Source organism: Canis aureus, chromosome 5 (assembly GCF_053574225.1).
Source record: "Canis aureus isolate CA01 chromosome 5, VMU_Caureus_v.1.0, whole genome shotgun sequence".
Classification (NCBI taxonomy): domain Eukaryota; kingdom Metazoa; phylum Chordata; class Mammalia; order Carnivora; family Canidae; genus Canis; species Canis aureus.
This window is the reverse complement of record NC_135615.1, coordinates 13,545,970-13,557,948: the sequence shown is the minus strand read 5'-3', so window position 1 is coordinate 13,557,948 and position 11,979 is coordinate 13,545,970. Positions and strand designations below refer to the sequence as shown.

The 11,979-nt window shown below is 40.0% G+C and overlaps 1 long non-coding RNA gene across 1 annotated transcript; it reads left to right on the top strand.

Moving 5' to 3' along the window:
• Positions 1–2,767: 2,767 nt before the first annotated feature.
• Positions 2,768–5,834, top strand: LOC144313330 (uncharacterized). Its single transcript, XR_013378998.1, has 3 exons — positions 2,768–2,979; positions 3,447–3,483; positions 3,652–5,834. It is a non-coding gene; the product is annotated as an uncharacterized LOC144313330 (long non-coding RNA).
• The last annotated feature ends 6,145 nt before the right edge of the window (positions 5,835–11,979 follow it).

Below are 11,979 nucleotides of genomic sequence, written 5' to 3'. Positions count from 1 at the left end.
CCTTTTCTGGAACTTTAAATAGAGCTATGAATGAAGATCTTTGTGAAGACTGGTGGGTAGAGAGAAAGGAGGCAACCAGAGAATAGGTCATGTGCTCGGTGAACACAGCACCCACCTAGGAGACTGTGGAATTCAACCAATGAGCCCCTAACAGGGAAGGTTAAGATAACAAATTACAGATGTAGCCAGATACAACATTATGGTAAGGACTTTAGCTTTTATTCAAAGCTTTTTGGGAGACATTGGGGGTTGTGAACAGAGCAATGACACAATCTGAATTTGTGTTAAAATATTCACACTGATGGGATGCCTGGATGGCTCAGCGGTTGAGCATCTGCCTTCTGCTCAGGGCATGATCCAGGCCCCCCGGAATCTAGTCCCACATTAGGCTCCTTGCATGGAGCCTGCTTCTCCCTCTGCCTGTGTCTCTGCCTCTCTTTCTGTGTCTCTCGTGAATAAATAAAAATCTTTAAAAAATCATTTAAAAAAAAATAAAATAAAAAAAAAATAAAATAAAATAAAATAAAATAAAATATTCACACTGAGAGAGTGTAGGCCAAAGAGAGAACTAGATTAAGTATGGAGACTAGGAAATAAAACTCTATTGTAAAGAGTGATAAAAATTATTATAAAGCAATATATTTTCTTTTTATACTTTCTGTGCAACTATATATACTACTGTCAAAATTCTCAGTGATTAAAACTTTATGTATTTTAGAAGAAATTCTAAACTAGTTAGCCCTTGTATTGTTTAATATAGGTCAAATATCCATATATCATATAACATTTTAGAATTTAGAAAACATGGTTGCCTGGGTGGCTCAGTGGTTGAGCGTCTGCCTTCAGCTCAGGGTGTGGTCCCAAGGTCCCGGGATCGAGTCCTGCACTGGACTCCCTGCATGTAGCCTGCTTCTCCCTCTGCCTCTGTCTCTGCCTCTCTCTCTGTGTCTCTCATGAATAAATAAAATCTTTAAAAAAAAGAAAACGTAAAAACCAGCGATTTCTTAATTTAGATAATAAGAGACATAAAAGAAACACCTAGGCCCCATTTACCAGACTTTGCACAAATATCAATGATGCTAAGTTGGAGATTACTGGTGACAAACAAATATGTCTAGGCTTCACCAGAATCTGTATTTGGGGACCTGAAGGTCAGAACAGTTTGGATGCAGTTCCAAGAATATGTAGAGTATTGGCCACCTGGGTCATTCAATGGTTGAGTGTCTACCTTCGACTCAGGTCATGATCCCAGGGTCCCAGGATTGAGTCCCACATTGAGCTCCTTGCAGGGAGCCTGCTTCTCCCTCTGCCTCTGCCTCTGCCTCTCTCTCTGTGTCTCTCTTGAATAAAGAAATAAAATCTTAAAAAAAAGAATATGTAGGGTATTAAGAAAGAATATTATTATAAACCCAAATATGAACATATGAATAGGATTATTTGATCTTCAACTTGGAAATAAAAGATTTCCTCATATTTGGTAAGGTTAAGCGGGGAGGGCTATTAGTGTTGTTTGCAAATGTTTCTGGTTCTTCTATACCCTATGCATGTGAAAGAATTGAACTTCCTGACTCTTCACAGATAGGAAGCCATGTAAGTCCATTTCACTTCTCCAAAGATACTTTATTTTTTTAATAATAAATTTATTTTTTATTGGTGTTCAATTTGCCAACATACAGAATAACACCCAGTGCTCATCCGTCAAGTGCCCCCCTCAGTGCCTGTCACCCATTCACCCCCACCCCCCGCCCTCCTCCCCTTTCACCATCCGTAGTTCATTTCCCTCCAAAGATACTTTAATTGACAGAGTAGTATCAGATAGAATTTGAAAAACTAGCTAGTGCCTGGGTGACTCCATCCGCTAAATGTCTGCCTTCAGCTCAGGTCATGATCCCGGGTTACTAGGATCAAGCGCCACATCGGGTCCCCTGCTCCATGAGGAGTCTGCTTCTCCCTCTCCCTCTGCCTGTCACTCTGCCTATTTGTGCCCTTTCTGTCAAATCAATCAATCAATCTTAAAATGAGAAAAGAAAAAAAAAACCCTAGCTAGTCCTATAAAGGATTAACTAGGAAAGTATATACAATATAACTAATGTAGTGCTAGATAGCTGACCAAAGGCTATACTTCTTTCTTTTTAGATGATTTTACTACTTTAATCTACTGTAATTTTCATAAATTGATTGTCCACAATGTCCATCATCTATGGGCCATCTTCAACATCATAAACTTGAGAAGAGGGCACCTGGGTGGCTCAGGGGTTGAGCATCTGCCTTTGGCTCAGGTTGTGATCCTGGGGTCCTGGGATTGAGTCCCAAATTGAGCCTGCTTCTGTCTGTGCCTCTCTGTCTCTCATGAATAAATAAATAAAATCTTAAAGGAAATATTGAGAAGAAAATCAGAAACAAAACTGTTGAACAACGATGGCCAACAATTATGTGTCCTAGAAGAACATCAGTGGTAAGTGGTCTCTAAGACAATCCGCAATGATCCCTGCCTCCTCGTGTTCATGTCTTTGTGTGACCCTGCCCCTTGAATGTGGGCTGCACCTGGAGACTCACTTCTAAGGAACAGGAGATGAGAACTATGACGGCCGTTTCTGGATTAGGTTACAAAACATTGGCTTCCAGCTTTGGCAGCTACCTGTTGTTTTCTTGCTCGCTTGGTCGGAGAGAAGCCAGCTGCCATGCTGTAAGCTGCCCTGTGGACACCTGTGCAAGGAAGTGAGAGAGGCCTCCAGCCCATAGCCAGGGAGGACCCAGTGAACCAGTGAGGAACCAAATCCTGCCCATAACCACATGAGTGGGTTAAGAAGTGGATCCTGCTCCAAACAAACCTTCAGATGTGTCCTCACCCCAAGCCACAGTGTGACTGCAAACTCAGGAAAGACCTTCAGCCAGAGGTACAGCCAAGCCATATCTAAATTCCTGATTCCTGACACTGAGAAGACAAATGTTTTCTGTCTCAAGCTGCTAACTTTTGAGGTAATTTGTGATATGGAAATACATAATTTGATACCTTAAGTATATCCCGGAGCACAATGCCAGACAGTATAAATGCAAAGCTATGGGCTTTCCAGAGTATATTTAAAATGTGTCGGGATCCCTGGGTGGCGCAGCGGTTTGGCGCCTGCCTTTGGCCCAGGGCGCGATCCTGGAGACCCTGGATCGAATCCCATGTTGGGCTCCCGGCGCATGGAGCCTGCTTCTCCCTCTGCCTGTGTCTCTGCCTCTCTCTCTCTCTCTCTGTGACTATCGTAAATAAATAAATAAAAAAATTAAAAAAAAATGTGTCTGGGCTGAATCCAATTTTCATAAAGGAATTAGTCCTTTTAGCTAAATCATGAAGACCGGGTGTCAAAAAGGAGAATTACTTGTTAAGACCAAACTACTCCTTGTTTATACTCACCCATACCCATGTGCAACTCTTCATTTCTCATTTTCTCTTACAGTTAGATTCACCATGTGGATAGTTCTATCCAGTGGAATGTAAGTAGAAGTAAACTGTTTTACTTCTGGTTGATTTCCTCCCTTAATATCCTGGCTAAACATGAAATTAGAGGATGGTGGGGGGTGCCCCATGATTTCTTAGTCTTGATTGGTGTGGAAACAACCTGGAACAAAAGGGGGGCCTTTGGTTTCACTTTTATCTTTTAGGCCACATCTGTACACCATGTGTCTAAACACGGAATACTCTATGGAGACTCTGAAAGCCCTCTGATGTCATGTTGCAAAAAAGCAATAGTCTCCTGGTGCCAATCCATGCCTACCCTACAAAAAATGCATGAGAATGCCTGAATTTATTCATCCATATGCTAATCAACAAATTCAATAAATATGTATGGAGTGCCTGATATGTGATAGGCTTCTTGGTAAGTGGTAGGGACAAAAAGATAAGTCCCTCTATATCAGAGACTGTAGAGGCCACAGGAAAGAGCTATGCTGGAGTAATTATGTGAAGAGCATTACAAAGGAACCAGGGGGGCAAGAAATGGTAGTTTAGGGATATGAGGGAACGAGAACTGGGTTGAGGAGACGTGGTGTCTGGGATGATCAGTCTGAGAGAATGATTTTTAAGTTGAAATTGAAGGGTAAGCGGGTGGTGATGGGGGAGGGTGTGGAGAATGTTCCACAGTGGGGGACTAGCAAAGGTGAAGGTTCTAAGGTAATGGAAAAAATAGATGAATTAGTTGTAGAAACTGAAATCAGACCAGTGTGGCTGGAGGCAGGTGGGTCTTTCAGGGCCTAACCTTGATAATACATCATAGAGTCAGAGAAACTTTGCGGAAATGATGGATTCGCAAACTAAAGATTTCCAAATTCAACGGCAAAATTAGAGAATATTTTCCTTTCAGATTCTGACTGCTTGCTTCCATATTATCTATATTCTGTAAAATGAACTTGATCAAACGCATTATTTTCACTTTTTCAGGTTTCACTGATGGTTGAGCTTATGGTATTTGGTGCAAGTCAAGTACATTCCTGGCCATTTTAATTTTTCAGAATCATCTGTGACATATTAACATATTGGGGAAGCTGAGAAGTTAAGTGCTGAAGCTTTAAACAGTTGTAGAATAAATTCTGTGGTAATGATGATGTTACATTTACAGTATAAATGTTAATCAAAGGATTCACTCAAAATCCTTGTTAAAAAAATACCACCATAACGTATGCATGTCCACCCTCTGGCCCTGGAAACTCTTGTTCTTAAACTTTAGGCAAAACACGGTCTTTGATTTTTCCTAATTTTATCCCAGAAAATGCAAGCCACCAAAATGTTCTATTATTCTCTCTGCACTATGTGATTATGTTTGCCGGTGGCTGGGAAATGAATCAGTTGGCCTGTTCTAGGAAGGATCTCTTTAAAAGCAAACCATGGAATAATATTAGAGTGTATTGTTTGATGACAGTCAGCGGCTGGCAAGGCTGTGTGCCCTGAAACAAGGAGACTGCCAGGTGCCACCAACCCGAGTCCCAGGTGCTGAGTGATTTGTGGAATGGCAGTGCTTTCCCTGCGCTCATCTACATGTCATGGCAGGACACCCTGTGCCAGCAGCTCATTTATCAGGAACTAGCACCATTCGCATTGATAATGTCTGCAATTAGAGCCTATTAGTCCTGATTGAAAGTGAGGGATCAAAGGTGTTATGTAATTTGAGAAAGGAGAAACAACATCTGGAGTCCTGTCATCTTGGTGAGAGAGACGGGAATGAAATTCTGGGAAGAAGTAAATGTGAGCTTCTGTAAACAAGAAGTTGTGGAGTGATTTCTTTAGGGATTGAATTTCATGCTAGCTTTAGAGATATTTAACCGTACTAGCTAGCGTGTGTTGAGTGCCACAAGGATTGTGCTCCATGTTGACTTGTGCGACCTCGCTGAAAACTTACCACAGCCCTGTGAGAAGTAATAGGAGCATTGCCCCTTTCCATTTGGAGCTCTATAAACAGGGATGGACTGAATAAGTCACATATCCATACAATGCCCAAGGATGTGGAAGCCGAAGCTAGCACTGCTGATGAGCATGATGCTAGACATTAGTCTTGGGTGTCCTACTTCTCCATTCACGTCTCTTTATGCTATAGTACATTGCCAGCTCACCAACAGCAACACAGGGGATGAAGGACCCTGAAGTTCCATGAACAATAGGAAGAAGGACTCGCTTAATATAAGAGGTCAAGGTGCTCATCAATGTGATGTATTAAGGATGAGCTGCTTGGGTAGTCCCAGATCTTTTCTGCTATTTGCTAACTGATGTCTGAAATTCCACAGCCTCAAACATTAGGCTCTAATCCTGTCAAAGCATTTTCCCCCTTCCTGTTAACATGAATAAAGGCTGGATCTTTAAGCTTCAAATAAGTAGTGGCATTTGTATAATTGAATGAAAGGCAAGAGACCTGGTGTTCCCAGGAGATGGGGGCATTTTGTAGTCACTTAATAGAAGAAACTACAGCAAGAAAGGGAAGAACACAGGTAGGAGTGCTTATTTAGACTATAATGTGAGTGGTGTCCCCAGAAGTACCCAACACCATGGTGGGAAGAGAATGTGTGTGTGTGTGTGTGTGTGTGTGTGTGTGTTTAACTGAAGACAAACTGAGGACATATTTTTCTTCTTTGTCAAATACTTCTTATAGCAGTTTCCAAGGCATTTCCTTGGTCAATTTTAAAATGTGCCCTTCTATTACACTAGACTGAGTTTAAGGAGGTTTCTGCAACCTGAACTGACCCACTTATTTCTGAAAGTCAAAGAGACTTAACAACCTGTCCATGTGACCTCAGAGAATGTATGTGACATCAGTGCTCCGTGTTATCCCATTCTGGTTAGAAAACGAAAATTAACAAACTATCAACCTCAGTAGTTCATAAATATTTCATTAAGCTTTGATTGTAATGGGAAAATTTGAAAAATTTGCCTAACATTGAAGTTATAAAAAAAATTAGTCTTTTAAAAATTGTTCCTACAGGCAACCTACTTTGAATTATTCCTAAGCAGAAAAAACAAGGGCTGTGTTAGGGCCAGATGATAGAAACTGAAAGCTACATGTGGTTTTTCTAGCAAGCATTCCCAAAGGGGCCCTGGTGGCTAGGTACATGCTTTTGATTAAACTCACTGAATTTCTTCTCTTGTGGCTACAATGCCTGGGCTGGTTACCAAATGTCTTCCTTTCATGGGGATTTGTGCATTAAAAATCACGGAAAGGTGCTTTCTGAAAGTGTCATATTATATGAATGTTTTATAGTATTTTGTGAATGCTGACCATTTTGGGTAAGGTTTTTGAACTTCAAGATAATTACACCCAGTGTACATAGCATGGGCATCTAGAGGTTAGCAAGATGGAAAGTACGTTGCAGGTGCCCATTCCTGAAGGTTCCTTCTCCTTGTGCTATGTGTGTAAGGCTCCGTTACTGGGCTTTGTTTTACTGACAAGCAAACATTGGAGCCAAACTGCCTGGGCTGGAGTTCTGGCTCCATCTCTCCTTAATTGCTCAACTTTGACAATTTGTTTAACCTCTGTGTCTCGGTTTGCTTCTCTGATAGAGAATGATAACAATACTTTCCTTGTCAAATTGTTATAAAATTAACATTTATATATTAACATTATAACATAACACATATATATAAATTAACATAATATATAAATTAACATTTATATATTAACATTATAACATTAACATATATATATATAATGAGCTTGGAATCATGTGGCCTGTAATAAATTCTCAAGAAATATTTATTATTACTCTTGCCCTTTCTAATTTTCTCTTCCTAACCTTTCCCCTCAATCTTTCCTCTATCATTCTTATATCAAATGTGTCCTATTTCATCTCTGAGTTTCCTTCTAACTCTGAGTTTGAGATTCTAAGATTCTTTTACATGTCAGGCATTGCAATAGGTGTGCTGGGGAGTACGAGCGAGGAGATGTGGTCTCTGCTCTCAGATTACAGCCGTGCAGAGGAGATTGGACAGCTAACTGCCACAGTAGGCAGAATGATATATGCTCTTACAGATGTATAAGGAGCATTGGTAATACAGGAAGAGAGAGGAAAGAAAAACTTCAATTGGAGAATGAAATATGATTTGGGAGAGGTTTTCAGCCATCTTGGCCTCTGAATTCCATTTTTTTTCCTTTTTAAGATTTTCTTTATTTTAGAGAGAGAGAGAACTCGAGCAGGGGGAGGGGTAGAGGGAGAAGGAGAAAATCTCATGCAGACTCTCTGTGAGTGGGAAGCCCAATATGAAGCTCAACACGGGGCTCATGGCCCTGAGATCATGACCCTGAAATCATGACCTGAGCCCAAACCAAGTGTCAGAGGCTCAATGACTGAGCCACCCAGGCACTGCTGCATTCTGTTTTGAATGAGGACATTTGAAGGTTCAGGGATATGTGAGTAAAGGCTCAGAGGCCAGAAAGTGAAGAATGAGTCCGGACAACTTGAGTGAGTCTATGGAACTGGAATCTGGGGAATCATGCCTGGCTATTGCAGCCTAGGGGCTAGCGATTGCTAAAAAACTAGCATGACATACTAAGGTTTTGGAGTTTGTTTTACTGATAATAAGCACTCAAAAAGTTTAAACAAAAAGGGACAAAATCAGTCCTTGTTTCTTCTCTCTTTCTGTTCCATTCTTCTGTTCCTTCTTTAAAGAGTTGCTTTTCATTAAAGCAGTTGGTCAGCCCTACCTAGCCTTTCCCTCTGCCTCACATTAGTCTTGCTATGACTCCCTCTGGACAGGGAGTACTGTGTCTTCTGTTAAGGTGATTTATTATTCTCTGGGATCCTAACTTACATTTACATATTCTAAATGACAGCTGCAAGGGGAACATTCTTTATAATATATATTCTAGTGACCTGAGCTTCTTCAGTGATTAGTTTTATTTTATTTTATTTTTTAAAAGACTTATTTATTTATGATAGACACAGAGAGAGAGAGAGAGAGAGAGAGAGGCAGAGACACAGGAGGAGGGAGAATCAGGCTCCATGCCAGGAGCCCTAGGCGGGACTCAATTCCGGGACTCCAGGATCGTACCCTGGGCCAAAGGCAGGCGCTAAACTGCTGAGCCACCCAGGGATCCCTGATTAGTTTTATTTTTAAAAGATTTTGTTTATTTATCTGAGAGAGAGTTTGAGCACAGGAACAATGGGAAGGGGCAGAGGGACAGGGAGAAGCAGACTCCCCGCTTTGCAGGAAGCCAGATGATAATGATTTTGGACTTAGTGCCAAGACCCTGGCATCATGACCTGACATCTCCAACTGAGCCACCTAAGCACTCCTCAGTGATTAGTTTTGAATAAAAACATCGTAGATCAAATTTGCCTTGGGTCAAATGTTGGTAATGTAAACTAATTAGTGGATATTGGCTGATAGCATAAAATAGGCATTTTCTTTAGAAATAGTGCTACCTTTTTGAGTACTTATAATCTGTAATAAGCACAAGCTTAAGGTAACACATATGGAAAAATTTGTGTTCTTTATTTTTTAAGAGTTTATTTATTTATTCATGAGAGACACACAGAGAGAGAGAGAAAGAGAGAGAGGCAGAGACACAGGCAGAGGGAGAAGCAGGCTCCATGGAGGGAGCCCGACGTGGGACTCAATCCCAGGTCTCCAGGATCACGCCCTGGACCCAAGGCGGCGCTAAACCGCTGAGCCACCCAGGCTGCCCAAAAATTTGTGTTCTGAATCCATACGAAACAATGTGATTTTCTGCTGAGACTACTGTACTTCCATGTAAATTTGATTCTTCAGTCAGTATTACAGTTTTGTATAAGGAATATAAAATTTCATGTTGCATGTTATAAGTAGAACTCATAACTTGAGAACTCATTTAATGCCCCAAATTTAGTTATATTCTGTTAAAGTAATAAACCAGGAGAGCATTAGACCGAGGTGACTCTGATACCTTGGGGACGCATGGAGGCAGACTGAAACCTAAACCAGAGTCAATGCAATTGAATTTAAGAAAACAAAACTTGAGACTAACTTATCACAAACAGCCAGCTAGGTTTTCCCCAATAGAGCAGCACATGAAGCTAGAGCCAATCAAATAATTTCTTTGCTTTGTTTCTGCATCTGCCCCATAAAAGCCTTCCTCCTAGCTTCCATCCACAGAAAGGTCCTAATTTTAGCTTGGTGCTGCCTGATTTAAATGGATGTTTGCTCAAATAAAGTCTTATAATTTTTTTAAACTCTTAAAAATTTTAATGGACTTCAGTTTTGTTTTTTTTTTAAATATTGTATTTATTTATTCATGAGACACACACACACACAGTGAGAGAGAGAGAGAGAGAGGCAGAGACATAGGCAGAGGGAGAAGCAGGCTCCCTGCAGGAAGCCCCATGTGGGACTCGATCCCAGGATCCCAGGATCATGCCCTGAGCCAAAGGCAGATGCTCAACCATTGAGCCACTCAAGCATCCCAGTTTTTGGGTTTCGTATGCCCAGAAAGTAAGAACCAGCCTCCCCCACATCCCCCACCCTGCGCCATGATTTTGTCTTCACAGCAAGTTACTTAACCTCCTTGAATCTGTTTCCTCATCTGTAAAGGAATGATTATAAAAGTAACTACCTCATAGAATTGCTGTGATTATTAAATTATGTATACACAGCTATTTGAATATGTTTGACACATGGCAAATTCCATGTTTCAGTGAATGTACTCTTTTATCCATAAGGATGAAGTTGTTTTCTGTACTTGGAAAATTCTCTTCATTCATTATTCCAGGATAATCTTTCTTTCTTTTTTTCTGAAATATAATTTTATTATTTTAGAGCAATTTTAGATTCATAGCAAAGGTGAGCAGAAATATAGAGAGGGTCCCTAACACTCCCTTCCTATATATGCAAACCTTCCACTATCAGCATATACCACAAATGTGATATATTTGTTACAGTTAATGAACCCATGTTGAAAGGAATTGGATACATATATCATTATTTACTTGTCTGAACCCTTAGAATATACAACACCAAGACTGAACCCTAATACAAACTTGGACTTGGACAAACCCATGGACTTTGGGTGATAGTGATGTGTTAAGGTACGTTTATTGGTTGTAACAAATGTGCCACTCTGGTGAGGGAGGTTGTGCATATGTAGGGGGGAGGGTATGTAGGAAATCTGTGTATTTTCCTCTCAATTTTGCTATGAACCTAAAAGTGCTCTAAAAAAATAAAGTCTATTAAAAAAGAATCCTCTGAGCTCTACCTTTTCATCTGTTCCTTTCCCTCAATCTCTGGCAACCACTGATCTATTTACTGTCTCCAAATAGTTTTGTCCTTTCCAGGATGTTGTATGGTTGGAATCATATAATATATATAATTTTCAGATTACTTTCTTTAACCCTGTAACATGTATTTATGGTTCCTCCATATCTTTTCATGATTTGATAGCTCATTTCTTTTTAGTACTGAATAAAAAATTCAATTTTGTGGATGTCCCACAGTTTATTAATTCATTCATTTATTAAGGGTATCTTGGTTGCCTCCAAGTTTTTGGTAATTATGAATAAAGCTGCTATAAACATCGTGTGTAGGCTTTTGTGTGCATACAAGCTTTTAATTCATTTGGGTAAATAATAAGGGGTATAATTCTTGGATTATATTGGAGTATATTTAGTTTTGTTAGAAACTGCCAAATTGTCTTCCAAAGTGGGGGTACCATTTTGTATTCCCACTAGCAATGAATACGAGTCCTGTTGCTCCACATCCTTGTCAACATTTGATGTTGTCAGTGTTTTGGATTGTGGTCATTCTAATAGATATACAGTGGTGTGTCATTGTTGTTTAATTTGAAATTTCCTAAGGATATATGATGTTGAGCATCTTTTCATATGATTACTTGCCATCTATATATCTTCTTTGGTAAGGTATCTAGTTCCTTTAATCATTTTTTTAAAGATTTTATTTACTTATTCATGAGAGACACACACAGAGAGAGGCAGAGACACAGGCAGTGGGAGAAGCAGGCTCCATGCAGGGATCCCGACGCAGGACTTGATCCTGGGTCTCCAGGATCACGCCCTGAGTCGAAGGTAGGCACTAAACCACTGAGCCACCCAGGCTGCCCCCTTTAATCATTTTTCATAGGTTTGTTTGTTTTCACATTGTCGAGTTTTAAGAGTTCTTTGTATATTTTGGATAGCAGTCTTTTATCAAATATGTCCTTTGCAAATATTTCTCTCAGTCTGTGGCTTGTATTCTCATTCTCTTGACCTAGGTCAATCTTTCAAGTTAAAAAAAATTGAAATAGGAAAAAAAATTGTTTAACTAGAAACTTATCACAATAATGTGACGAGAAATAGCATTTGAGCAGCTAGAGAAGATTGTGGGGCTTATTTTTCCACTCTAATATTTCCACTCTAATATTAAGTGGCTAGACTGTTTTTCTAGTCTTTTAAAAAACATTTTCATTTCAAAATAATTTCAGATGTACAGGATTGCAAAATTAGCACAGGGAGTTCTCCTTTACCTTTCCCCCTGCTTTCCTT